Source organism: Pteropus vampyrus, unplaced genomic scaffold (assembly GCF_000151845.1).
Source record: "Pteropus vampyrus isolate Shadow unplaced genomic scaffold, Pvam_2.0 Scaffold56, whole genome shotgun sequence".
Classification (NCBI taxonomy): Eukaryota; Metazoa; Chordata; class Mammalia; order Chiroptera; family Pteropodidae; genus Pteropus; species Pteropus vampyrus.
In genome coordinates, this window is record NW_011888837.1 from 7712758 (window position 1) to 7739974 (window position 27217).

Consider the following 27217-nt stretch of genomic DNA (forward strand, 5'->3'; position numbering starts at 1 on the left):
TGACATTGTGGATTGAAAAATAATATTGACTACGTGTTTCATCACCAAAAAGGATTTATTTGGGAAAAAAGAAAGGTTGCAACCCAGTGCATGCAGACATGACAAGCCACATTCACACTCTGGCCTGCATGCCAAGATTGAGGAGTATTTATAGAAGGGAAAAGGAAATTAAGGGAAGGGGAAGTTAGAACCATAGAGTTTTATTGTAAACATAGAATTCTTCCTGTAGCGTTCTGGTGTGTAGAGTTCTCTGCATTATGTAGAGTACGAGAACTTCTGTAATCCTTAGCTCCTCTCATGGACTCTCCTGGCTGATTATTTAAAGTTCCAGTTAGTCTTTATCAATATGGAATAAATTTTCAGCTCTTGCTCCTGGTAACTATTTCTTCATTGGGGAATGATAAAAATATTTTCCCCTTATAATCTCATTTCTGAGAACACAGGTGTCTTTTGGGATACCTTTGCTAAATTAAGGATTTTTCTCACCCCTTCCTTTCCTTGGGGAAGAACTGTTTCAGGCCTTTGGGAAGATAATGTTTAGTGTTATGCCTTGTTCCATTATCTGTTCCTAGGTCTTTCATTTAGAATCTTTGTAAACACAGGTGTATAAATAGAATTGTTTTCAATGAAAGGGAACCTTACCCTAGTGAGCCTCTGAGCAGTGTGTTCTGCACCTGCAGAAATAAAATTTGAAAGAGATAATGTACTGAATTTTAATCACATTTTGCCTTGTTACATATTCACTGTTTGGAAACATATCCTTTATTGTGGACTTGTTAGTACAAGGGTGGTGCTGCCAATTAAGCTACTGAATGGCCTGGGAAGTGATTTGACTTTGGGGAATGATTATAGTGTTGTGTAAAAATAGCAGATTCTTAGGTTAAAGTAAAAAAGTTTGGTAAACAAACTTGCTGAAAGCTGATGTCATTAGAAATACTCTGTGTGTGTGTGTGTGTGTGTAAATTTATAAAGTTGGATTTTTGTCCAAAAACACAGGAAGGGATCATTTAGTCAACAGCTTTGTATATTAAAATTTTTATAACATCAATTTATTTAATCAAATTGACCAGTGAAGGGGACTAGAATTTGCCACCCTCAAAATATGCCTCTTTGGCATAAGGATTATCTTGAGCTGGTTATTTTTTAAGAACCAGCGGGGGCAGGATAAAGCTCTCAGAAAACCTACCAGAAGGTACTCTTTCCTAAGGGACATTTACATTTATAGGGGAAATCTCCATTTGTAAAGGTGTCTCCCTCTCTATACTAGGAAGAGGAGAAGGAGGATTAAAATCAAGAAACTGATATCAGTAGAGAAGGCAATGACCTAACTCTGCACAACAACCTTATCTTTGTATACTGTGCTTTGTTTGGTAACTTCTCAAAACTTACTCTCTACCTCTGACATCTTTTATTTTTAGCTGGAAATGATATTTGATGTGGTGTCTTGGGCCATTTCCCGGAGTTCCTCAGTTTCCCTGCATCTCCTCCTCATATATAGGAGTATACATGATATTAAACTTACGTTTGCTTTTCTTCTGTTAATCTGTCTTTTATGACTGGGGGCTCTCAGCCAAGAATCTAGAAAGGTTGAAGGAAAATCATTCTTCCTCCCCTACAGCACCAAAGACAGTTTAACAGAGTTCCTAGAGCTTTTCTTTTCCTTTTTTATTTGCCTTTTCAGAAACGTTATTCTGACATTTAACATATTGACTGTTTCCACAATTATTTTTCTGAACATATTCAATGCTTACCTAATAAAGATTATTAGTTGTTTTTAAAAGGAAATTATATATATATAAAAAAAGACGTTAATCTTATTAGCCATTATTTTTACCTTTTTTTTTTTTTTTTTCAAATCATGACCATTATGTTTTGTTATGATTTTTGGAAGGCTCTAGGTGTTTTCTTCATATTAGGATATGGAGTTTCCTAAAAGGTGGAGAATATAGAAAGATGAAAGAATGAACACCTGCTGTTCTTCTTCTTCATAGGAAAAAACAGTTAATCTAAAATCTAGAATACATAAATTCAGTTTGCATATATGTTAAAATTTTTAGAGATTCAGCATAGCATCGTGTGAGATTTCCCAAATTTACCTGTTCATAAGAATCTTCTGGGAGGGCCCCTTGTTAAAGTAGATTTTTTGGTCCCCGAGGCCTGCTGAGTCAAAATCTGTTACAGAACAGAGTCCATCCAGCACTAGCAGAGCCAAACAATAAACACCGAGAATTGCATGGAGAAATATTGGCAGTTACGAATGGCGTCATCCAGGAGATCGGGAAGCTAATGCTCAAAGGCCCCGAATCCCTGATGGCGTATAGGTAGGTTACAGATTTTATAGGGCAAAGTCACAAGATACTGTGGGTTAGGGGTTTGGGTTGTCTTGGAAGCTGATTGGTCGGAGGCGAGGCGTAAGGGTAATGAATTATTTCTTCAGGTCTTGAAGACCGTTCTGAGGTCTATTTCAGTGTCCCTCTGTCCAGTGTCATGGGAAAGTAGCTGGGGGCTGTCTTACCACCTTAGGCCTCAGGAACTGAAATATAACAGGTTAAGATGTTATCTTCAGTCTGCCGGAGGTCTGGATTGTCAGGTATCAGGGCTACTGTCTTCTACTGCCTTGGGGTTGCTGTTTATCTAGGATAAAGGGTATAGGTCTCTGAGGGTGTGTGTGTGTGTGTGTGTGTGTGTGTGTGTGTGTGTGGAGAGAGAGAGAGAGAGAGAGAGAGAGAGAGAGAGAGAGAGAGAGAAAGAGAGAGAAAGAGAGAGAGGAAGAGAGAAATGATTTCTAGAGCTAAGATTTAAGACTAAACTTAATCAAAGTCATAAGGACCCTCAGTTTCAAATCTCTAGGGGAACAGACCTGGAGTGTTTACTAAACATGAAAACAATGAGTAGTGGCTAAGAATAGGTGTTTGGGCCTAGAATATCTGAGTTAGAAGCTTGATTTCACTTTTTCTTAACAGGATATCCATGGGGGAAGGTATTAATAGCTCTAAACTCAGTTTTCTCATATATAAATTGGGGGCAATGGCAATGTGTGTTAAGAGAGTTGCTGTATGGATTAGATGAGACGGTAAACTATGTTAGCTAGCATAAGTGTTATTAAACATAATTTTTCCTTGGTGAAATAGAAGCTTTCAAGATATATGGATTGAGTAGAAACTGTCCCAGCACCACCACTTTTGCATTGCTGGAGTAGAAAAATTAGGAGCATCCAGCAGCTTAATCCCTTTGGAGTAATACAGATGTGTAGACTTTCCTTCAGTCCTTCATCCCACCACTTAAGGAGGAGCCATTGCCCGATTTAACTAGACATCGGATTAGCCAATCCTGCCCCCAGAATGCTGTATTTGCCTCCGACTCTACCTTTAACACGAGGCTCTTGCTGGAGAGCCCAAGGGCAAGTGAGGACTTCATCTAGTTTATGAAACTGGGTTTGTGCCTTCTCGCTATAAATGTTTATACATCTGGAAGAATTTATTGTGAAGCTAACTTTGTTTTTCACATATTTTGGTAGTGAGTTGTAGAGAAGGATGCTTTTAACACTCACCGGCCTTTAATCATTAGAGGCTACTAAGCAGGAAATACTGAGAAAAAAATGTGACCAGTTTTGAGTGACCATTATTAAAAGATAAACTGAGATATATTAAGATTTTTATTTGAGCAAAAATTGATTTGAATTCAGCAGTGCCAAAACAAAAGTGGTTAGGTTAGGAGCACTCTGCCGATAGGAGCCAAGGGAAAGACTAATATAGAGAAGGTGCAAGCAAAGAAAGGGAATTATTTGATAGGCTATAGCATAAAGCCTAGTTGGCTGTTCGTGATTGGTTGTCCTTAGCATTTTGATTTCATAACCCTGAGGCATTTACATGCTTAGGTTTTGATTTGCTTACTTAGACCACCCAGGCATTAGTACCATCTCAGTCTAATAGCTTCCTGTTTAATTAATTTAGCATCACATCAGTTTATTTCAATTCTCAAAGACCTTGCTAATTTAATCACAAATTTTAAAGCTTGAAGTTCAAAATCTTAGGGAGTTTAATCTTCATTTTTTAGTTATTGATTTCATAGTATGGTGTCCATTCTGATATGTCTGCTGTCATGACTCACTGGATTAAAAAATATTAGAATAGCACCCTTGCATTAGAAAATAAAAGATCAGCAAACTCTTGAACACATAATTTTTTTACTTTCTTTTTGTACCTCATTGAATTGCTGGAAGAAGACGGAAGATAAAATAAGCTAGAAGCATAGAATTGAACTCGATCTTTGGCAGAAGAGGTGATTGAGGCAAAATTCAGAGATAAGATCCAGAAAAAACTGAGACTGTTGATGGATCTGAATAGAAACTGAGGTTCATATTATTAATTCCACAGGCATCTCTTAATTTTCTGTTGATAGTAAGTCTATTAACATCCTTATTGTTCTTTACGTAACTGTTCTTGAATGAAAATTTTTATTTTAAGGAATTTATAGTTTCATTTGCAGTTGTAAGAAATGGTACAGAGATCCCATGTACCCTTTACCCAATCCCTCTCAATGGTAATATTTTACAAACATTTTAGAAGCTCAGCTATGATGTCGACATTGATGCAGTCAAGATGCAGAACATTTCCATCAACACAAGGGTCCTTCCCCAATGCCCTTTCACAGCTATACCCACTTCCTCTCACCACAACTCCCTCCTTAAAGACCCTTGGCAAGCACTAATATGCTCTTTAGTTCCACAATTTTATCATTTCAAGGATGTTATATAACTGGGTTAATACACTATGTAACCTTTGGTATTGGCTTTTTTTTTTCCCACTCAGCATAATTCTCTGGAGCTTCCCTGAGGTTACTGTGTGTCAGAAGTTGGTATATTTAGGCTACTTACATATAATATATTGATATGTATTGATATATTAAGGTGTATGTCTACTATTTTATTTTTTTGCTTTATGTTTTTTTCTCTCTGTGTATTTCTTAAACATGTTTTAGAATTTCATTTCGATTTATCTATATTGTTTGAGTGTCTTTTTGCATAGCATTTTTTAGTGATTGCTCTAGATATTATACATACATATATTTTCACAATCTACTGGTATAATTATTGTTTTTTAGTTTGAGTAAAAACTTACCTACCTTTCCATTATTTTATTCTCCTTTGTTTATAAATAATTATCTTGACTATCTGCTCTATATACATTTAACCACATCAGACTGTGTTATTTTTGCTTCAACCATCAATCACCTAATAGCCGATTTACCTTTTCCTTGCTTTATTCTGGCTTAACTACAACTCAACCACCCCACTTATTACTTATAAAATACAAGTCAGAGATAAAGTGCTGTAGATGGAGCCACTTAGCTGAGCTCAGGAACTATAAAATAGCTCCGTCCTCAGGAGGGCTGGATATGGGAGTGGGGTCATGTTCAGTAGGGAGCAGGGCAGTATTTTAGTTCTTATTTTTTTCCCCCGTAAATTATCTTTCTCATTTTGTTTGGGTTATGAAATATAAGAAATTTGGCATTCTTATCCAAAGAAGTACAAAATGCATTTCAAAAACAAATATAACACTTTAAAAATTAGTTTCTGTTTTTCAATATCTTTCCCCTTTCTTTAGGTTTCATGCTAATGTACATAGTGTTGCAAAAATGAGAGGAAATTACTTCCATGGGGGAAGAATTGTATAAAGGTGCCATTTTACAGGGCTGTTTAAGCCCCATAATATGTGGGCTAAATTTTCTACCTTTATGCGCTCAGCAGGGTCTCTTTCTGCAGGGCTCAAATTGCCTCACTGTTAAACTGTGATTCTACCCTGCCTTTCTGAATTCTCTCAGATAATTCAGAGATAACGCTTCTTATGAATTAGTATGCAAAATTATTTGTTTTGTTCTAAAGAAATTTTCTAAGAAATCTGCTCAGATATATTATTTTTCTTTTATTCTGATTATCTTGGTTTCTTTCAAGATGAATAAAATGTAGATTTATTTCCATTAAAAATTCAGTGTTAATAAAAGGAATTGTAGCTCTTACCACAGTCATCATAAGTAATTTCCAACAACATTTAAAAGTACTTTGGGGAAAGGGGGTCTTCATGGTCAAAAGAAGTTGAGAAAATGCTACATAATCTGTTTTTTTTTGTATATTTATATAGTAACAACTCTCAAAAGTTACATAGTAAAGAAATACCTGCTTAACGTTGTTTAATCTAGCATTTAATGACATAATTTTATATAATTAAATAATTAAAGCTTATTTATATAATTTCTCTCCAGGATATTTTATTTTGCTTATCATCAATCAATAACAGTGTATTAATACCTATTAAAACCAATTTTAGCTTGGGAAATATAAAAGTAATTTATTTGGTGCCTACACTGTGTGCTATATTATACTATGCACTGATATAGTTAATCTTTCTTGGCCCTTTAAAGGTAAAACAAATCAGTAACTTTACTGTTTCTCTCCTCTATAGAAGTTTTCTTTTCTTTTCTTTTTTTTTTTTTTAGGCGAGGCAACCCTTGATTGACCTCACAGATTTCAAGGACCTTGTCAGCTTACAATCCCTTATTTTTTATTTTATTTTATTTTATTTTATTTTATTTTTTTTTATTTTTTTTTATTTTATTTTTATTATTTTTTATTTTATTTTATTTTATTTTATTTTTATTATTATTTTTTTTACTCCTATAGCACCTGGTCTTCCTAGGTGATCTCTCATCCAAGTACTAGCCAGGCCCGACCCTGCTTAGCTTCCAAGATCAGACGGGATCGGGCTAGTTCAGGGTAGCAGGGCCGTAGACTAGGAAGTTTTCTTAACCTGCATCCCATAGACCTTTTCATGAACAGTCCCATAATTGGGTATGGAATTTTGTGTAAGATGTGCACATTTCTGTAGAAAGGTCTTATTGTTTTAAAATTAGATTTTCAAAGAGTTATGTGACCTCCCTAAAGGATTAAGACCCACTCTTCTGTAGGTGGTAGTTGCCACCATTTGATGTTGTTTTTCCTTTTCTAAATCAAGATGGTGCATTAAACAGAAATTTAGGTGTCTAAATAAGTTAGGAAGGTACATCATAATATATTGATGAAGGCATTTAGGACATTGATTTTTATTTCAACTACTTAGATTTTATGGAGTTTGTATAAAAGGGCTTGAGGAATCATGCTCTATTTTTTTTATATTTAATATGAGATTTGAACTTCATTTTTCATTATTGCTACAGATTCCTGATGTATTCATTGTTTTAAAATCTATTTGTTAATTCACAAATGGTTATTAAATAGCTACTATTTATCCTATGGCAGATACTATAAAAAAAGGAAGGACCGTCAGGTGATTTTAAGAGATAGCTGTTCATTTGAACTTTACGTTTCTCTGAAGATAATTAGTAATATTAATATGCCAGACAGGAAGCTGCAGCAGAAAATGTTGGCCCAATAAAAATAACAGAAATTGAAGAGATGTGTGTTTGTTAGTTTGTTGAGCAGCCCTATAACTAACTTACCACTGTTCTCATTACTTCTTCTTGTTTTTTTTTTTTTAATTTTATTTTATTCTCATTACTTCTGACTGCTATTCTGATGTTCCTTGGCTATATATTAAAGTTCTTCCCATTAATGACTATCCTTTTATTTTGAGTCTTAATTCTACAAAATTTCTACTTTTATTCTGCTACTACCCCTATCCAATCTCTTGTTGTAAGGAGTCTATTTTATATTGAAAACAAGCAAGGCCTATTATTTATCTGTATTCTATAAAGTGATGTGGGCATGCTTTAGGTCACAGGGTATAATTTTAATAATTTAAGTGATCTGCATGGGAATGTGGAATGGCTGGGGGTGCAGAATCTGAAACCTTGACCTTAGTAGCATCATATTTTAAACAGCTGAATTAATTACTCTAAGAAAATAATGTACAAATGCAGTAACATATGAAGAAAATGTTTCCTTGGGAGAAAAATGAGCTAATTATGGTAAAAATATTTCTGCAGAATCAAAACTGCATTCTTTTAACGTGAAATCATGAATAGAGGTAAACTAATATTTCCAGAATTATTGACACTCTGTACACAATGTGTGTATTTTTCTTGGCCCTAAATATTTTTTCCACTAAATTAGATTCATTGCAGTTGGCAAGATTTTCAGAAAGAGCACGAGGTTATTTGTGGGATGAGTATTTGACAAGTTCACACAATGTACAGTTCAGAGTTCAAAGTTGAAATCTCAGTACTGTTTTTCTTGACAAGAATTCTCCCTGGCAAAGAGCCTAGGAAAATTCTAGTAGGTTTCCATGCATCCCACCCAATATTCAACTAATATTATAAAATCAGTCATCAGTTGGGACTAACTAATTGCTTTAGAATTATTTATCTGAATAAGATGATTCTTTATTAGTCTTGCCATAAAACAGGGCATATTTAATTGAAAGACTCAAGTACTCTTTTGCCTAAAATTTGGTGAGAAATTATAAATGTTAAATTTGTGTTTTGAGAATGTAAAATTTCTTAGACAATTGTATTATTGCTAAATTATTGTTATAGAAATACCTAATCTATATATCTCAGTATAAAATCTAAGTAGGAACCTCCCAGAGATGTTTATGCTTTAACTTCGATGACATGTTCCTATTGCATTCTTACTATGCCATCAATATTCTTTAGCTGTTTATTTCTTTTGGTGGCTCTCGTTCTGAAATTTTATATCATTTCAAAGTATAAACTCTGCTTTATGAAAATCTTAAGCCACATTCAGATAGTATAGACTCATATTGATTATTATAGTATGAATATAAATTTGATTTTTAAGAGCATGGGCAAGCTATGAAATATTGAATAACTAATATGATTCTAGTGGAGTTCTTTTTTTTCTTTTAATAGAATTAAATATTGTTTTTTAGAAGAAGTTGATTTGAGATTAAGAGCTGTAATTTTTAGTGTGTCATTGCAAGACATTATGTAAAGTGGCCATATTTGTAACTGTGCAAGGTTTAGGTAAAAGAAATAATCTGGATGCTAAAGCTAAAATTCGGAATGCAAACTTTTATGTTTTATTTCCAAGTTTTCTTTCCTATGTACTCTGCATTCTCTCTGCCTTTTGTATTTATTTATTTTTAATAATAATTTTGTTTTTCAATTACAGTTGACATATAATACTATATTAGTTTCAGGTGTACAAACTAGCAATTAAACATTTTATATAATTTATAAAGTATCCACTCCAATAAATCTAGTACTATCTGACACCATACCAATTCGTACTTCTTAATCCCTTCCTCTTTTTCACACATATCCCACCCCCCTCCCATATGGCAACTATTAAAATGCTCTCTGTATCTATGAGTTTGTTTTGTTTGTTCATTTATTTCGTTTTTTAGATTTCACATTAAGTGAAATAATATGGTATTTGTCTTTCTTTGACTTATTTTACCTAGCATAATACCCTCTAGGTTCATCCATGTTGTTGCAGATGGCAAGATTTCATTCTTTTTATGATTGAGTAATAATCTATTTCAAATACCACTTCTTTATCCATTTGTCTATTGACAGACATTTAGGTTGCTTTCCATATTTTGACTATTGTTAATAATGCTGCAATGAACATGTGAATGCATATGTCTTTTCGAATTAGAGTTTTGGGTTTCTTCAGATAAATACCAAGAAGTGGAACTGCTGAGTCCTTTTTTGTCTCTTCTTATAGCCTTTGTTTTAAAGTCTATTTTGTCTGATGTAAGTTTGATACCTCAGCTTTTTTTTTTTTTCATTTTCATGAAATACTTTTTTTCTTCCTTTTACTTTCAGTCTCTGTGTGTCTTTTGATCTGAAATGCATCTTTTGTAGGCAGCATATTAAGGATCTTGTTTTCTTATTAATTCAGCCACCCCTTGTCTTTTGATTGGAGCATTTAATCCATTTACATATATTTATTTTTATTAAATTTATTGAGATTAATTGGTTAATAAACTATATAGGTTTCAAGTGTACAATTCAATAATATGTCATATGTGTATTGCATTGTGTTTACCACCCAAAGTTAAGTTTTATTCCGTCACCATATATTTAATCCCCTTTACCCCTATCTACCTCCCTCGCTCCCCAAATCAATTTACATTTAAAGTAATTGTTGGTAGACATGTAGGTATTGCTATTTTATTATACATATTTTTGAGCTTTTCTCTTCCTTCTTCTTCTCCTCCTCCTCCTCCCCCTCCTCTTCCTCTTCCTCCTGTCCTTTGAACATTTTTTTTAATACTGGTTTGGTGGTGATGAGCTCCTCTAGCTTTTTCTTGTCTGGGAAGCTCTTAATCTGTCCTTTGAGTCTAAATGATAACTTTGCTGGGTAGTATCATCTTGGTTGTAGGTCCTTGCTTTTCATCACTTGAATATTTCATGCCAATCCCTTCTGGCCTACAAACTTTCTGTTGATAAATCAATGGACAGTCTTATGGGAGCTCCCTTGTAGGTGACTACTTTTCTCTTGCTGCTTTTAAGATTCTCTGTCTTTAGCCTTTGTCATTTAAATTATGATGTTTCTTGGTGTGGGCCTCTTTGGGTTCATCTCGTTTGGGACTCTCTGTGCTTCCTGGGCTTGTACGTCTATTTTCTTCACCAGGTTAGGGATGTTTTCTGTCATTATTTCTTCAAGTAGATTTTTAATTCTTTGCTCTCTTTTTCTTCTGATACTCCTATGATGTGAATGTTTGTATGCTTGATGTTGTCCCATAGTCCTTTTAAATTATCCTCATTTTTTTGGATTCTTTTTTCTTGTTGCTGTTCTGATTGGGTGTTTTCTGCTACCTCATCTTCCAAATCGTTGATTCGATCCTCTGCTTCATGTAATCTACTGTTGATTCCCTCTAATATATTCTTTATTTCAATTATTGTATGCTTCATTCCTGACTGGTTCTTGTTTTCTCGCTCCATTTTTATGTTTCCTATCTCTTTGTTGGAATTCTCATTGACATCCTTGAGCATCCTTAGTTTGAAATCTGCATCTGGTAGATTGCATGTCTCCATTTTGTTCTTTTTCTGGAGCTTTGTTTTGTTCTTTCATTTACGTGTTTCTTTGTCTTCTCATTTTGGCTGCCTCCCTGTGTTTGTTTCTATGTGTTAAGTAGAGTTTCTATATTTCTTGGTCTTAGTTGAGTTGCCTTATATAATAGTGTCCTGCAAGGCACAAGGGTGCAGTGTTCCTCGTCACCTGAGCCGAGTGCTCTAGATGTGTCCCTTGTATGGGTTGTGTGTACTCTCTTGTTGTAATTGAGCCTTGATTGCTGTTGAAATGTCAATAGGAGGAATTGACTCTCAGGAGGACTGGTTGTGACTGCCATGGAGGCGATGTTGTGCAGGGGCTGACCCTACAGAGCAGGATTCTCTGTAATGGGGCTTTGGTCTCTACTGAGCCTGCCCTATGGGTATGTTGTTTGTGGAGGTGGTTCATGGTATTCTGGTGTGGTCTGAAGTTGGCCACTGGGGGGATTGTTTCTGGGACCTTTTGAGAGGGGCTCTGATGCAGGCCAGGGTGAGCAGCTGCCTGTGCCCTGCCTGAGGTCATTTGGTATGAGCTATAAAGTAATCTGCAGATAGCTGCCACTTGTGCTGGGCTTAGAGGCTCCTGGGAGAGTCTAAGCTGTGAACTGAGGCCAGCTGCTGCTAACGCTGAGCTTGAGGCTGCTTAGCTAGAGGCACGAGGCCTACCCTGGCCAGATGCTGCTTGTTTGTGGTTTGTGAACCTTTGAGAGATTTTAGGAAAGTCCATAGTATGAGCCAAGATAGACCATTTGAATGGAAAAGCCATTGGAAGTGGCTTGGTTGTGCCTACAAATTGGGTGGGGTTGGGTATCAGGTAATTACCAGGGCAGAGCAAATGATGTTAGGTTGATCAAGATCGATATGGTGCTGCCTGGGTTGGGGGAACAATGGCTCTGCCAGCTCTTAAGTCTGGGGGAAATCTGCACCTCCAGCCCTTGCTCAGAAGCCAGATAATTCAGTAGCTCTTCATATGTCCCAAGTGCCTTACAAGCTGCTGCCCTGGTCCTGCAGCTCAGTCAGTGAGTCCATCAGCAGGTAAATCTGCATCGGCCCTTTAAGAGGATCACCTGTGACTCCAGAAGCCCTCTGTCTCACTCGGCCACAATCCTCTCTGGTTTTCAAAGCCAGAAGTTATGAGGACTTCTCTTCTCAGCATTGGAACCCTGGAGTGGGAACCGGATATGGGGCTGAGACCCCTCACTCCTCATGAGGGATATTCCTTCTGATTTGTAACTGCCGTACGGTGAGATATTCCTTCTGATTTGTAACTGCTGAACGTGGGTGTGGGACCAACCCTTTTTGTATCTCCACCCCTCCTACCAGTCTTAGTGCAGCTTCTGTATATCCTACTTATAGGTCTTCTGTTCTGCTGGACTGACTGCATGCTATTCTCAATGATAGTTGTTCTGTAGTTTAGTTGTAATTTTGATGTGGTTGTGGGAAGAGGCAAGTGCAGGGTTTTCCTATTGTGCCATCTTGACAGGAAGCCTCTGCATTTTGTTTTTAAATTGGTGCCATCTAGAACCTGAAGCTTTATAGCAAAGTTCCTTTTTTTTTTGTAAACATTTTTTTTGTAAACATTTAACAATGTTTACAAACATTTTACCATCATATATTTTTCATTTTACTTTATTTTATTTTTTGTATTTATATTCATAACTGAGATTTAGTCATTCATTAATATAAATTTAGTGAACATGATTTATGTACCAGGCATTGTTATAGTCCCTCAGAATTATTAATGAATAAGATAGATAAAAATTCCTGCCAAGTTATGTTTTTATTACAGCAGAAGAGAAGACAATGAACAAAACAAAGAAATCCAATGGCCGATTCTCAACCCTTATCTTATTTGACTTTTAGAAGCATTCCGCATAGCTGATCTTTTCCTCTTACTTGCAACACTTTCTTCACTAAGCTTTGGGATTGTCCCAGTTTTTCTTCTCTGGCTGTTCATTCTCCATTTCCTTTGCTGGTTCCTTCTCAGCTTCTCAGTTTCTTAATATTGAAGTGCTCCAGGGTTGTCTTTGAACTTCTGCTTGTCTTCTTTGCATCCTCAATGATTGTTTTTATTGGTTTGGCTTTAAATACACTCTCTACTCTGACCACTGCCTACTTGTTAGTTTCCAACTCAGACCTCTCCCCTGATCTCCAGATTCATTATCGAATTGTTTATTCCATATATCTTCTTGAATATCTGATACACATAAACTGTTTGGCCCTCCCAAATCAACTTGTCCTGCAAGCTTTTCCACTTTGGTAAATGATACCTCAGCCAAAAATCTAAGAGTTTTATTCATTTCTTTTCTTCCAACATAGCTCTAAGTCATTGTCTTTTTGATCCCATTACACCTTGTTTTCCAATTCTAGCCACTCTAGCCTCCTTGCTGTTCCTGCAATACTCCAGATATGTGCCACACTCAGCCCTTTGCTGGAAATCTCTCTCAGATTTTCTCCTGGATCATTCCCTCACATCCTTTAAGTTTGTTCCCAAAGTCATCTCCATGGGACCTTCCTTGACCAATCTATTTAAAAATTAACCCCCTTTTCCCTACAGTGGCTGTTTCTTCTTGAAGTTCCTTGCTAAGTTTTTTTTTTTTTTAATTGCATTTTTATCCCTGTCTAACATGCTATATATTTTATTTACTTTGCATTTATTGCTAGCTCCTCTTCCACTAGAATGTGAGCTGCATGAGATGGAATTTTCATGTTTTGTTCAGTACCCGGAAATAGTACCTGGCATGCAGTAGGTCCTCAATGGAATGTGGCGCTCTAGCAGTAGAGAAGCCACATCTTTGCAGGGTTTCCCTCCCTCCCTCCTTTCTTCAGTACTTCTATTTTTCCCCTTTCCTTTTCCTTCCCTCCTTCCCTCCTTCCCTCCTTCCTTCCTTCCTTCTTTCCTTCCCTCCTTTCCTTCTTCCCTCCTTCCCTCCTTCCCTCCCTCCCTCCTCATCCACTTTTTTGAACAGGTTTGGAGAAGCCACTGAGTTAGGGCTGATTTTTCTATTGCTACCTCTGTTTGGATTAGCAGCCACATACATGGTTTTATGATAAATCTTTGTCTAGCCTCCCTAAGATGTTGGCTGCCTGGACATCATAGAAAAGCCTCTTTATTTTCAGGGTCACTGCCCATTAACCTACAATTTGAATTGTGTTGCTGACTGCAAAAGTTCTTCTATTTTAGGAGTGGCTTGTTCCTGTAGTGAGTGTCATAGCTGCTGCCTGCCAATAGGACACTGGACGGCCCTCCTTTACTTCCCATGATACTGTGCTATCTTCACAGAATCATTTATTTTCTTTCTTGGTAGTGAATTGTATGCTCATGACGATATGAACATTTTCTGAATATCAAGGCATAGACTAGTGCTTATATCACAGAAAGAACACAATAAATATTTGTTGAATAAAGGAAGGAATGTCTGAATCTCACTTAAAAAATATAGATAGAAAAATCTAAAGGCAAATAAAGATGGAAACTTTTATGACGATAAAATATTAGGAATTAGCACTTAGTTCTTTTTTCATTTGTTTCATCTGTGCTATTTCTAAAAGAAAGTCTAGTTTTTGGCACAAAGTTTCCAGTTCTTAAACAATGTACACCCTTTTTTTTTTATATACTTTTGTCCATGTTCATGAGAATCTGGAGTTGGATGGAAGGAAATAAGTCTGCCTAGTTTGCCGTCTTACCCAGAATATTTTCATCAGTTTATTTTTAATAAAAAGTATTTCTTACCTTTGTTACTTACTTTATATGCCTGATAGAGCACTAAATAACTTTGTATGCTCTCAAGGAACAAAAATTTACTCTCATCAAGGAAACTGTAAAAAAAAAAAAAAAATCTGTTCTTAGTTTCGCAATGCAGATATCGAGCAATTGGTTTTGTGTACCTATCGTCCTTAATTTATTTTGTTCATCTGTTCTCAAATATTCAAGACTGTAGAAGAAAAAAGAGTGGTAAAAAGGCTAAAGATGTGTGATTTCTCCTAAGATTTTACACTGTGGAAAAAATATGGGTGTATCATGTACCTGAGTGATTAAACCAGGCATTTTCTATATGTGTGTAGATATGTCATTTTCTTAATGAGTGGGCAGTCTTCTTAGTAATATGTCCCAATATCTATAGCTATGTATTCCTAAAAATGATCTGTGGTGATAGCTAAACTCTGCTTCTTAGAATGGAAGAATAGAAGAGAGAAACATCTGTGGAAAAATGAGAATACTTTTAAAAAGTGCTTCAAGTCTGCTCTCCTCAGTTTCTCAAAACTGTAAACAAATTATTTTATCTTTATATAAAAGCACAAATGGCTTTGGTGGTTATAAACAAATAGTTTACTTATTTGTCATTGATTAAATTACTTGAAAAACATTCCAATTATAAGCAAATAATTATGTCATAATTTCATGCTAAATGTTTAATTACTTTTTACTAAAATCTTAAGTATAGAGTATTTGGTTACCAATTTGGTATAATATAAAAATTACATAAATAAATATCAGTTAATTCGTTTGCCCTTGGAATAACTTTCTTATTCAGAACAAGTTAAAAAGAGGATATCTAATTTTTGTATTTTATTTAAAATTATAAAATTATTTTGAGAACACAGTTTTTAATTTAGAGAAGTGTTATTTTTTGTGCAACATTGGATATCTTGTTGAAAATTTCTCGATTATAATATTTATGTCATTATCTTATTAATTATTTGTATGTTACTATTATTTTATACCTTTATTAGATGTATTCAATACTTTGTGTCACCAGTATCATCAAGTCAAATGCTGCCAATTTCTTCCATTAACATATGCCATACTTTTTAAACAAATCTCTTTGATGGCTAACACAGTTCTGGCCTCAGCAAGTGCTCCATAAATATTTGTTAATTTGTCAATTTATTCATTCTTTCATTTGACAGCTATCAAATGCCTATTATGTAGAAAGTAAACTGTACACTTATGTCTATTTATGCCAAAATATACATTTTGGATGTTATACCTTGTAAATTATTTTACAAATGTCATTTGACGAGCAGCTGTTCTTAAAATAATGTTCTAGTCAACTTAGTTTTTATTGTTATAAATATTGGTTCACAATACTCTAATATGGATCTAAATAAATAATGTCACTTATTTTAAGGTAGTAGCAGGAACTACTTTTTGATGCCTGATATTTGAGCTCCTTTCTCCTATAATGACTCTTGTTTTGTAGCAGGACATGTGCTACAGAGTAAAGACTACATTTCCCAAGCTTTCCTGGAGGTGATGTTTGCAGCTTCCAGACATTAAAAGGAGGAAGGGTTGTCTCTCTGCCACCTTTTTCCCATCCTGCTGCTTTGAAAAGTGTTTGTGGTAATAAGTTATCTTTCACCATGTGGATAATATCTTAGAAATGACAGAGCTATGAGAGAGAAAGAGCCTGAGTACTCCATAAGAGCCCTGGACTCTCACCTCCAGACTGTAATGTGAAATGACTAAACCTCTAATTTCTTTATGTACTGTATTTGAATCTCTGTTACACTGACATTCTAGCTAAAATAGAATTTGAAACCAGAAGCGGGTGCATAAAATGGCATAACCTAGATATGTGGCATAATATGTTTAACAGAAAGCAGGAGGCAGAGACACAGATATTGGAAACTAAAAGCTGAATGATTCCTTGATATGTTTAAGCAATGCATTGATATAATTGTTTTTTGCAATATTTTAGAAGGCAGACCACATGGTAACTGAGGCCATAAATAATGTTAGGCGGAATCATGGGAAAGCTGCAGAATCTTGATGCGCGTTGGCTGTTTCTTGCCCTTCTTGCAAAATCCTTTGATAGAGATGAACTCAGGCAAGAGCCAGTCTGCAAGCAGGGTGAAAAGGAATACATTTCTGTTAAGAAAGGCTCTTTGTGTCAGGTTAGCAAAATAATTTCATTGAGAGTCCTATAATTTAAGGCCTTTAAGGGTTGAAAAAGTCAACTCCTTCTGTACTCCAAACCAAGGCAATTATAATTGGTAGCTTCAAAGCCACTGCCTTAGTAGGAGATAAGCCACTGCCCTGCCAGATTTGGGAGCCAGACCAGAGGCAAAATCAAATTAAGAGTATCGATTTTCCACCCAAACAAAATGATTCGGATAGCCTGGATGTAGCTTCCATCCAGAAAGCGGGTAAGCAGAGCACACAGGGTAATGAAGAAAAGACAAGTATCTTCAGGCTTAAAGACTACATCTAGATTAGATCTTTGGCTATCGTTTCTTTTATATGGAACTAATCCAAAACAAATTGCCTGGAAGCTTGCTAAGGTTTTGAGGGAATTGTATGGGTAAAGAACAACAACATAGCCTGCAAAAGCTTGTAATTGTTTAACCCCTTAGAAAATTTCTGGGCTGCCAAATCTGGACCAGCAAAGACATTGCCATCTCTAAGAAGAGCAATCTTTGTAATACCTGCTTGATTCATGGCAAGGGAGGACAAAAGAGAGCAAACCACCTTACAGAAAGTAGAACTAAGGGCTTTGGAGGAAAACAGACATTTTTCCCCAGAAAGCAGAATCAGGGGCTTTCAAATGAGACTAACGAAGGAACTTACCTTATTGTTGAATCAGGGAATATTTGTAACTCCTACATAGTAGGATTTGACTATTGCTATGACCTAATGACAGCTATATGTTTGTCCATCTCCTTTTGCTCAGTAGGGATGATTTAATTGTCATATCTACTTTCTTCACAACCCTTAAGTGCTGAGTATGTTGGGGACAAGATAAACTTATGTTTTAGTTTATAGGGTGTCAAACCATGAGGTTCCACATCCATGCTTAATGAAAAGTACTGTACCCAAAAGGAGAGATTTTAGATGACTACAGTATCCAGTGGGACTTTGGAATTTTCTCCCTTGTGAAAGTGATCAAATATATTCTATGTGAAGGAGAGAGTTTATGATGAATATTTCGGTTGCCACACGAATAGAATTTGTCAACTAGTGATAGTTGTACTCAAATTTCTATTCCCTCCTTCTTTAACAGAGATGTAGCCCCTGATTTTTTAGCTATGTACAGGGCTGCCAAAAAAATGAAGTAACTTTTCTTACCATCTTTGTAGTTATGTGTGGCCACATGACTAATAATCTGGCCAATGGTATGTAAGGAGACTTAGCAGGTGCAAAATCTGGGATGTGCAAAATCTGGAATGTTATTAAAAGGAAAGAGTGTTGCATTTCTGTCACCCTTTCTCTATCTCATTTCTGGGAACATGGTTAAGATAGTGAGCTATCTTGGAATGATAAGGATGATTTTGGGGGGTAGGATAGAGCAACAAGATAGAAGCTTTTGTTCTTGGGTAACTTTGTGTAGCAGGGCCACTATTCTAGCCCTGTACACCTGAAGGATATTGCACAAGGGAGCAATATCTTTTATCATATTGAGAGTGTTGATATTTTAGGTCTTATATCAGTCAGCTATTACAGTGTAACAAACCATATAAACATCTCAGTGGCATACAAAAATAAACATTTATTTTTTGCTTGTGCTTTTGTGGGTTGGTTGCAACAGCTATGTTTTATACTTTAGGTAATCTGGTAAATTCTGCTTCATATATATCTCATTCTTCCTCTGAGATCATATGCCTTGCCAGAGTGTGTATATTGCTGGTAGCTAAGAATTATGATAGCCAGATAAATGACTGTAGTGAATTATCCTACATAAATTTTATGCATTTATGAATATCATTTAGGTGAAAGAGAAGTTGAATGATGTTTCTGAGATGTACTGTAGTATTGTATTGAGTGAGAATAAATGACTATCATTGCTAATGGTAGTGTATCTACAGAGATTCCTGTCATTTTGGTTGTCTCTCAACCTAAAACTGTAAAAGGTCTGGGAATTGACTCAACTTGCACACTAACAAGTTAGCCTATTATAGTTTCATAGATACTGGCAGGAGACCGAGGTTCCTGGGTCAGAGATAAAGGACAATTGTTAAAGCATTCAGAGTAACCAAAGTATCAGCATTTTTGCACCTATTTTCTAATCCCCAGTTCACAGGACACAAAGAGGGCATGTTGATACCTGTACACTCAGTGAATAGCACTATAGGAGAAGAATCCTGAGCATAGAGAGCCCCAATTTTTTTAATAATGGGCAGTAAGCATACCTGCCTTTTGCTCCAGAGGAGAGACACTGTCTCTGCCTTTCAAAGTTGTAAGCAAACCTGCCTTTTACTTCAGAGTTAAATACTACATCTTCCAAGGCTGTTTGTTATACAAATATACTTGAAAAGGTATTCTGGAATAAAGGACAGTCAGTACCTCTGCTAGCAACACTTGTAGAAATGAGAGACTCATAGAGAATTGTCTTCCAAACTGCTCTTGCCAAAAAGTCAGTGACATTCTAATTGTTATTCCAGTGGTGACTTTTGTCTACTTGTCTAATTTGGTCTTTTACAGCTTATAGCACTATTGTCATTTTTTTATGTTCTGACTTTAATTGCCTTTTTCTCTAGGCTTTATTCTTACTCCTTTGACTTTTTATTTATTCTTTTCTTCATTCATCAAGTATGTTTTGAGCAATATGCTCCAGGTAGACTTGTAGGTACTGAGAAGTAAAAAATACAGAAAAAGAACCTTTGCTTTCATGAAGCTTTCAGGCTACTTGGGGACGTTAGAAGATAAATAAGATAAATAAATAAAATAATGTATGTTGGAAGGTGGCAAGTGCTAAATAGAAAATTAATGTAGGGAAAAGGAATAGGAGAATAGAGAGATTAGGGTAAATTGCAATTTGAGAACAAAGGCTTTACTAAGAAGGTAACCTTCGAATAAAAAAGTGAAAGAAGTGAGCAAAGCTTGAGGCTATTTGGGGCAGGGTGGATAGGAGAGGTCTAGGAAAAGCCAAGGGAAAGTGTAAGGTCTTGAGCCTGGAGTGGACCTCCTGTGCTGAAGGAATAGCAGGAAGGCTACTGTTGCTTATCTGTTTTATGTCCAGCTTCCAAAGTTCATCCCAACTCTGACAATATGGATTTAATTATTTTTTCTTCTACTAATTTATAGTTTTTTTTGTGTGTGTGTGCACACACATTTGTGTGTTTGTGTGTGTCACATGCTTCATCCACTTGTAAATGTTAAGGTAGAGAACTTTCTAAAAGGTTATCTAGTTTTTCTAAGATAATTTATTGAATAACCTTTTTATTTCTCCACTGATTTGAAATGTTACCTTTGTCCTAAAATAAATTCCTATCCGAATTACTTTTATTATTTTTTTTACTTTCTTTTGTTCCACTTATCTGTTTGTCTATTTTTTTAATTCGTTAACAAGCTATTTTAATTATTATGACTTTTCTTTTTAGAAATTTCTAATACTTCCCCCCTTATTTTTCCAATTGAAATGTATAATCCTATGTCCAATTTCAGCATCTTCTAGGTATTGTAATTTATATTGCACTTGACAGCTGATAGATTTGGCAAGTGTATTATATTCAGTCATCCCATACTAAAATGTGGTTTGTTTATTAATTATTTAAATATTGTGTTCCTCAATAGATATTTAAAGTACAATAATGTGTCTTTTTGGTTTTGGGGCTTATATTTAGGCCTTTCTCCTTTTCAATTTCTATTTTAAATGGAATTATATTTTATTTTATAATTCAACAGTGTTTAGAAAAGCTATCTATTTTTGTATATTAATTTTATAATTTACTACCATGTAAGATAGTTTTTCAATTGGTTCTTCTGGATTGTCTTGGAAAAAACTATACTATTTGCAATTATTTAAAATTTGTTTTCTCCCTTCTAATATTTATGAGTTACTTCTTTCTATTGTCTTTTTTTGATTACTACATTCAGATCAATATCAAATTATAATGATGATCCTGGGAATCTTTATCTTGTTACTTACTCTAAAAAGAATGCTTTTCTTATGTCATTTTTAAACATAATGAGTATGTTTGTTTTGAGTCACGTATTTTTATTGAATTAAGACGATATCTACTTTTGCACTACTGTTACCGAATGGAATGAGGCTCCGCCCACCTGACACGCAGCCAAGCCAAACACTGAACATTGAAATTTGCAAGAGAAAAATGAAAGCCATTTTATCTGCAGGACGCCAAGCAAGGAGAACGGAAGGCTATTGCTTAAACCCTGAACTTGATGGCTTTTAATCTAGGGTTTTTAAAGGCAAAGAGTGAGGGTTAAAGGGCAGGGGGAATCGGCTGGTATGTGGAAGCACTGGCGTGCTGGTTTTGATTGGAGAATTGGGAACTTAGCCATTTATGGTAAGATGTGGTGAGGGGCTTCAGCACAGGATCTTTCTGCACAATGGACACTTCACTTCTAAGAGGGTTCTGGGGTTCAGGTTCTGGTCATGTCTAGATCTTTTGGTTCCGTGATTGGGAACAATACTTCTGTTCTGGGTGCAGGGGGAGGTCAAAATTGTCTCTGCACATGCTGCAACTGCAGACTTGCAGTTTTAGTCTTTTGTCTCTGAAAGGCAATTCGGTATCTTGTTAGGAACAAGATAGGACCATTTTGAGCTGGTTCTGCCCTTACATGACTAACAGTTTAAAGATTCAAGAATGGAAGATAAGTTTTCTTAAATATATTTGTGGGCATCTATGAGATCATATGATATTCTTGGCTATCGTTAATAAGGTTTATTACAGTAATAAAATTCCCATTTATTGAGTCATCATTGTATTCTAAAGATGTGTGTTTGTGACTATGATGTTAAGTTGGCATCTTTAAAAATTTTTAGGTCTTTTGTTCTTTAACTCTGCTGAAGTTTTAAATGGCTTCATTCCCTTCAATGTCTGTGTTGCAGATTGAACTTCACAGGAGGAAGACTGAGAGAGAGATTAGCATACTGGGCATGTATTGGGGAGTGAATCGCTTGAGAGCAGTGCTGTGGAAGGGGCGGGTAAGGAAGCAGGAATGGCCAGAGAGAGGGGGAAAGGTGTGGTATATATCAGTGGGCCTCAGCCTACCCCTTGTGGGCACCAAGGTTGTTGATAGTTATGTGTTTTGTAGAGAGGGCCATGGCTTTTAAAATTTTCAAAGGGTTTTGTGATCCAAAAAAGGATTAAACATGATGGTGTAGAAATTCTTCCTTTTATATAACTTCACTCTATAAAATCATTCATCAAGTTCTTTTCATTCTACTATAGGGATTCAGAACAGGCCACCCCAAGATGTGCATCAGTGGTACGAAGGAGATTATTTTGAGCTATAGGCAACTGAGACCATGAAGACTCAAGAGAAACTTCTGCTCCCCTTTGACTACCTACAAGAATTTAAATTAAGAGCCTGGCCCACAATAAGAGCTAGCACCAGAAATAACTTTTTACCTATCTGTGTGGCAGGGTAAATAATATGTACTGAACATGTGATTTCCCTGCAATTACCTCCTGAAGACCCAAGGTATATTACCTCATCCCTAGCTCAAAATGTCTTATATACCTCAGTTTTCCCCTCTGTCTCTGAACCTCTCATGTATATAGGGTTCCCATATATGTGTGTGTAATTAAATTTGGTCATTTCTTTTGCTAATCTGTCTTATGTCTATTTGATTATTAGACCAGCTAAAAGAACCTTGAGAGTAAAGTTTCTTCCTCCCACACTACCTACTATATTTTTTCCTCTGAATAACCTTGCCTCCTTTTTTTAACTAGACACTTATCCCTTCTAATATTTCTTAGTGACCACAGTTTTATTAACATCAGTTAATAAGCTTCTCTCAGTTTTAACATGCATATCCTTCCTCTTTTCCTACTCAGTTTTCTGCACTCTTGTCAGTGTCAACCAAAATAAAAAATAAATTTAGACTGCAATAAAGAATAAAAAAACATTCATTCGAATAAAAGATTGCATTCTGGGAGGCACAGATTTAGGCAGCAACTCAAATTGTGCTCAGGGGAAGACAAAGCCAGAGCTTATAAAGGCAAAAACCACCATACAATAACAAAAGAAACTTTTCTTACTGGCTATCTAACATGGTGTGATGACTAGTTCAAAAAAGATCGATCAGGTCTTGGTGGTGAGGATCTGAGCTAATTAATTTCCAGAATGTGCTTCTATGGCAAGCACAGGAGTTCAGGAATTCTAATCTCACTCAGATCGTCTGTACAAGTGAAAGATGCTGGCTGATAAAATGGATTGGCTTCTTTCAAGTTGAAGAACGCAGATGGTCTGGTTGCCATGCTAAGGAGGAAGGTAAAATTCAGGATGTGGTTTCAAGGTTCAAAACTTCAAAAATTATAATTGGAATGAGTATGAGGCAAGCTCTTCATGGCCTCTTGGCTCTATTTTAGTTCTCTTGACATAAATGACTCTATCATGGCAAATTCCATTCATACCAGTTTAATTTTTTTAGAGTGCAAATTATACCAGGATATTCTCCTAATTCAATTATACCACTGGTTTATTGGGATAAATTCTAGCTCCTTCGCACGGCATGTAAGGCTCTTCATGATCTAATGTTTAGTGATCTCTTTGCAGCTTTACCTGCTATCACTTATCCCTCATGTTTTTAGGTATTCCACAGGGTGGACCTATATACCTGCTATGTATTTTATAGTTTTGTCCATGCTATTCTCTCTGCTTAGGTTGCCTCACTTTCTGCCAATCTTGCAGAATTTTTTTTTTCCCCAATCAAAAGAAGTATTTTTTCATCTGGGTATTTTTTTCTCTTCATTTTTATGGTACTTTTTGGTACATGTAAGCAGCTAAGTTATGTCTGGTGGTGAAAGTGTTAAAAAAAAATCTCAGGAACTGTTTTGTTGACTATTGATTCAACTTTGCTCTCATAGCATTTAAGAATGTCTAAATCTTCTGTTATTCATCGGATCACAAACTCTAGTCGTCATTCTATTAATGGAATAATAAGTTTGAGAAGTTTATTGAAGCTATTAGAAAGTAATATGGTTGGTTGAGTTTATCTCTGAGATACTATTTAATAGTATTTAGTGGTAAATATACATTTGTAATTATTATAAACATGACATTAAATATTTAAGATAGTTTTCTTTTAACTTGAATATTTAGAAAAGTTCTTTACCCTTCCCTTGCAAATCCCAACTCTGAAAATTGATTCCATCACTAACACCTAAGGCTGGGAACAAAATGAGTGTCCTGCTGTGTTTAGGTGTTAGTGACATTGAACATAATAGAGAAGTACACATCTCTGGACTCAGTTTTAGCAGTTAACAGACTTTATTTTCAGCTTCAAGTAATTCTTAGAATTCAAGTTGCAGTTTTGTCATAATTTCATTAAAATAAAGTTTATTATTTTAATGAAATTATGACATTTGGTATAGAAACTTATCAAACATACTTCGAAATGAGAGTTCTTGGTGCTTTAGGCTTTGTATATATAACAATGATGAGGCAGTTGCAGATCCTGATACAGAACCATACCCCAAGTAATCATCTAACCTGTCTCCCAATGGATATAACTAAATTAAAAGCATCAGGCAAAGTAGCTTTGTGTATGTTTTTAGAGACTTAGGTCAAGACAAGAAATTTCACATCTTCATAGGGTACACTCAACAAATTATAGCATTCCTTTTTCAGATGGTTTTATATCCCAATGGGGCAAAGATTGTATGGTTACTGTCCCCTCACTTTCTTATCTCAGTATGATTATGATTTGCCATGTCATCAATAAATTATTTGTTTGGTGGATACAAGTAAAATATTCAGTTTTTCTGAAAAATTAATTTGTTATGAATTTTCACATTGAAATGTTTTCATTCTTAATTTTGTTATTTTTATTACTTATCTATTAGCATTTATCAATAAAACAGAATTATTTTGTTAGTTATCTCTATCTTTATTGTTTTTAAAATTTTCTTATTGGCTGTTTATGTGAATAATTAGACAAGTCTGATTCTTGATGGAATTTCATGATTTTTTTGATGTTAAGGTAGACTACCTTGCGAATCAGATAACTCTGGCTTTGAGAAAGAAGTTGTACATTTTGGTGAAAAATCAATATCTAAATATTAAATTGAATTAAATATAAAATAATTGAGATTATAGGCCTTTCTAGCTTCAGAAAATTATTTTTTTGGTGTTTTTAGGTACTAGCATTCTTAAAAATTATATGACAAAAGGCATTGAACATTTGAAATTAAGCATATGTTAGCAAAATAGAAAATATTGATATGTTATTTACTTTTATGTTATTCTGGAAAATTAAAAGATATAATTATCACTCATAATCATAATTGTAAATGTTTTTTAAAACTCAATTTCTGAATACAGTAAGACACACATAAAATTATTAAATTATTTTCAGTTATATTTATTCATTCATTTATTTATTTTTTGTTAAGTTTATTGGGGTAACATTGGTTAATAAAATTATATAATTTTCAGGTATACATTATCATTTGCCATCTGTATATTCTATTTTGTGTTTACCACCCAAAGTCCAGTTTCCTTCAGCTACCATATATTTGATCCCCTTTATCCACTTTACCCTCCCCCATCCCCCTATATTTGACCCCTTTTACCCTGTCCACTTCACCCCTCCTCCCCTACCCCACTAATAACCACTAGTCTATAGTCCTCTGGTAACCGCTAGTCTATAGTCCATGTCCATGAGTCTCTGTCTGATTGTCTTGCTCATTTGTTGCTTTTAGGTTTATATCAAACATATAAGTGATATCATGTGATTTTCAACTTTTTCTGTCTGGCTTATTTCGCTTAGCATAATTATCTCGAGTTCCATCCATATTGTCACAAATGGCAGTATTTCATCTTTTTTTATGGCTGAGTAATATTCCATTGTATATATACACCACAGCTTCTTTAGTCAATCATCTATCATAGGACACTTTGGTTGCTTCCATGCTCTGGCCACTGTGAATAATGCTGCTATGAACATTGGTGTGCAAATATCTTTTTGGATATGGGTTTTCAGTTACTTATTTTTAGAAATAAACCGTTGAGCAACACAATGGGAAACAAATCAGAGGGTTTTTTTGTGCCTCAATAATTCTCTTTCTTTGTTTAAATGTCTTATTTGCCTGGAAAAGATAAGCAGTAGAGAATGACGTGAAGAGAACTATGTTGGCGCCAAATGAAAAAAAAAATGTTATTTGTGGTTCCTTATAATAGTGTCAAATCAGTCCGAGAACCTAGTTTCAGAGTTAATCAGTAAAGCCGGAAAAGAAAAAGACACCTCACTTAACTACAAACCTTTTATTTTACCAGCCTATGTAAAAACTTATTTATCCTGTCTTTAATACCAAAGAAGAGAATAGCAAAGTTGCCTTTTCAAATAAAGCTATAAGTAAATACATTGACATTCATCTCAAATATAAGAGAGACAACATGAATCCAGATTAGTACACCAAAAGTTTTCATTGCAAATGGATGATTCCACAGAAGTAGTAACTATACTTAACTTAATATCACACTACTTAGAATCCCTAAAGAGAAATGATTGGAGGGATATTTGTTCCAAAGAAGCTCTAAATTGAACTACCAAGAATAAAATGTTCAAAGTGGTAAAGGAATTCTTGAAACAAATAAAATACTAGAGAAACACTGGATGTCTTTTTTGCACTAGTGGTTACATTAGGTTGCAGGAAAGTATACAAAATGTACATCAAGAGTTCTTTTTAAACCCTGGAATTTAGAAATACATTATTTAATTAACATTAGTGATCTTTGCATATGCCAATGTTTGTTCATAGAGTGACTTTATAAAAGATGTTATAAAAATGGTGAGCATAATAAAATGCAAGCTGTTAAAATACCATATTTAACTTTATTCAAAGAAATATGATCAGAACACTACTTCATACTGAAGTACATAGGTTGCCCAAGGAGAATTAAGCAAGAGTTTATAAAATAATTAGTTGTGTGTGTGTGAGAGAAAGAGAGAGAGAAAGAGAGTGTGGCGGAGCTGGGGAGTGAGAGAGAGGGAAGTAGATAGGAACGGAAGAAAGGGGAGGGGCTGGTTTCTCACTTTATACAGTTTTAAGAAAGATTATTACTGGCATTCAAAAAAGTGTAATTGACTAGTGTTTTTTCAGCTTCTGAGAAGTTTAATTAAAATATTTTAACCCGTATAAGTATAATCATTTCAAATATAAAACCATACATAAAAGTATTATGTCCACAGAAGAAATCTCATGTTTCTTTTTTTTTAATTGAGGTAAAATTGGTATATAACATTATATAAGTTTCAGGTATACAACATTATAATTCAACATCTGTATA

General features: G+C 35.0%; 1 protein-coding gene and 1 pseudogene across 2 annotated transcripts in view; one reads left to right on the plus strand and one right to left on the minus strand.

Annotated features, from left to right (window-relative positions):
* The window catches only part of CUNH4orf22 (chromosome unknown C4orf22 homolog), a 541171-nt gene that overhangs the window by 51892 nt on the left and 462062 nt on the right, over window positions 1-27217 (plus strand). The window lies entirely within an intron of this gene.
* LOC111740035 lies at window positions 6671-6789 on the minus strand (annotated as a pseudogene).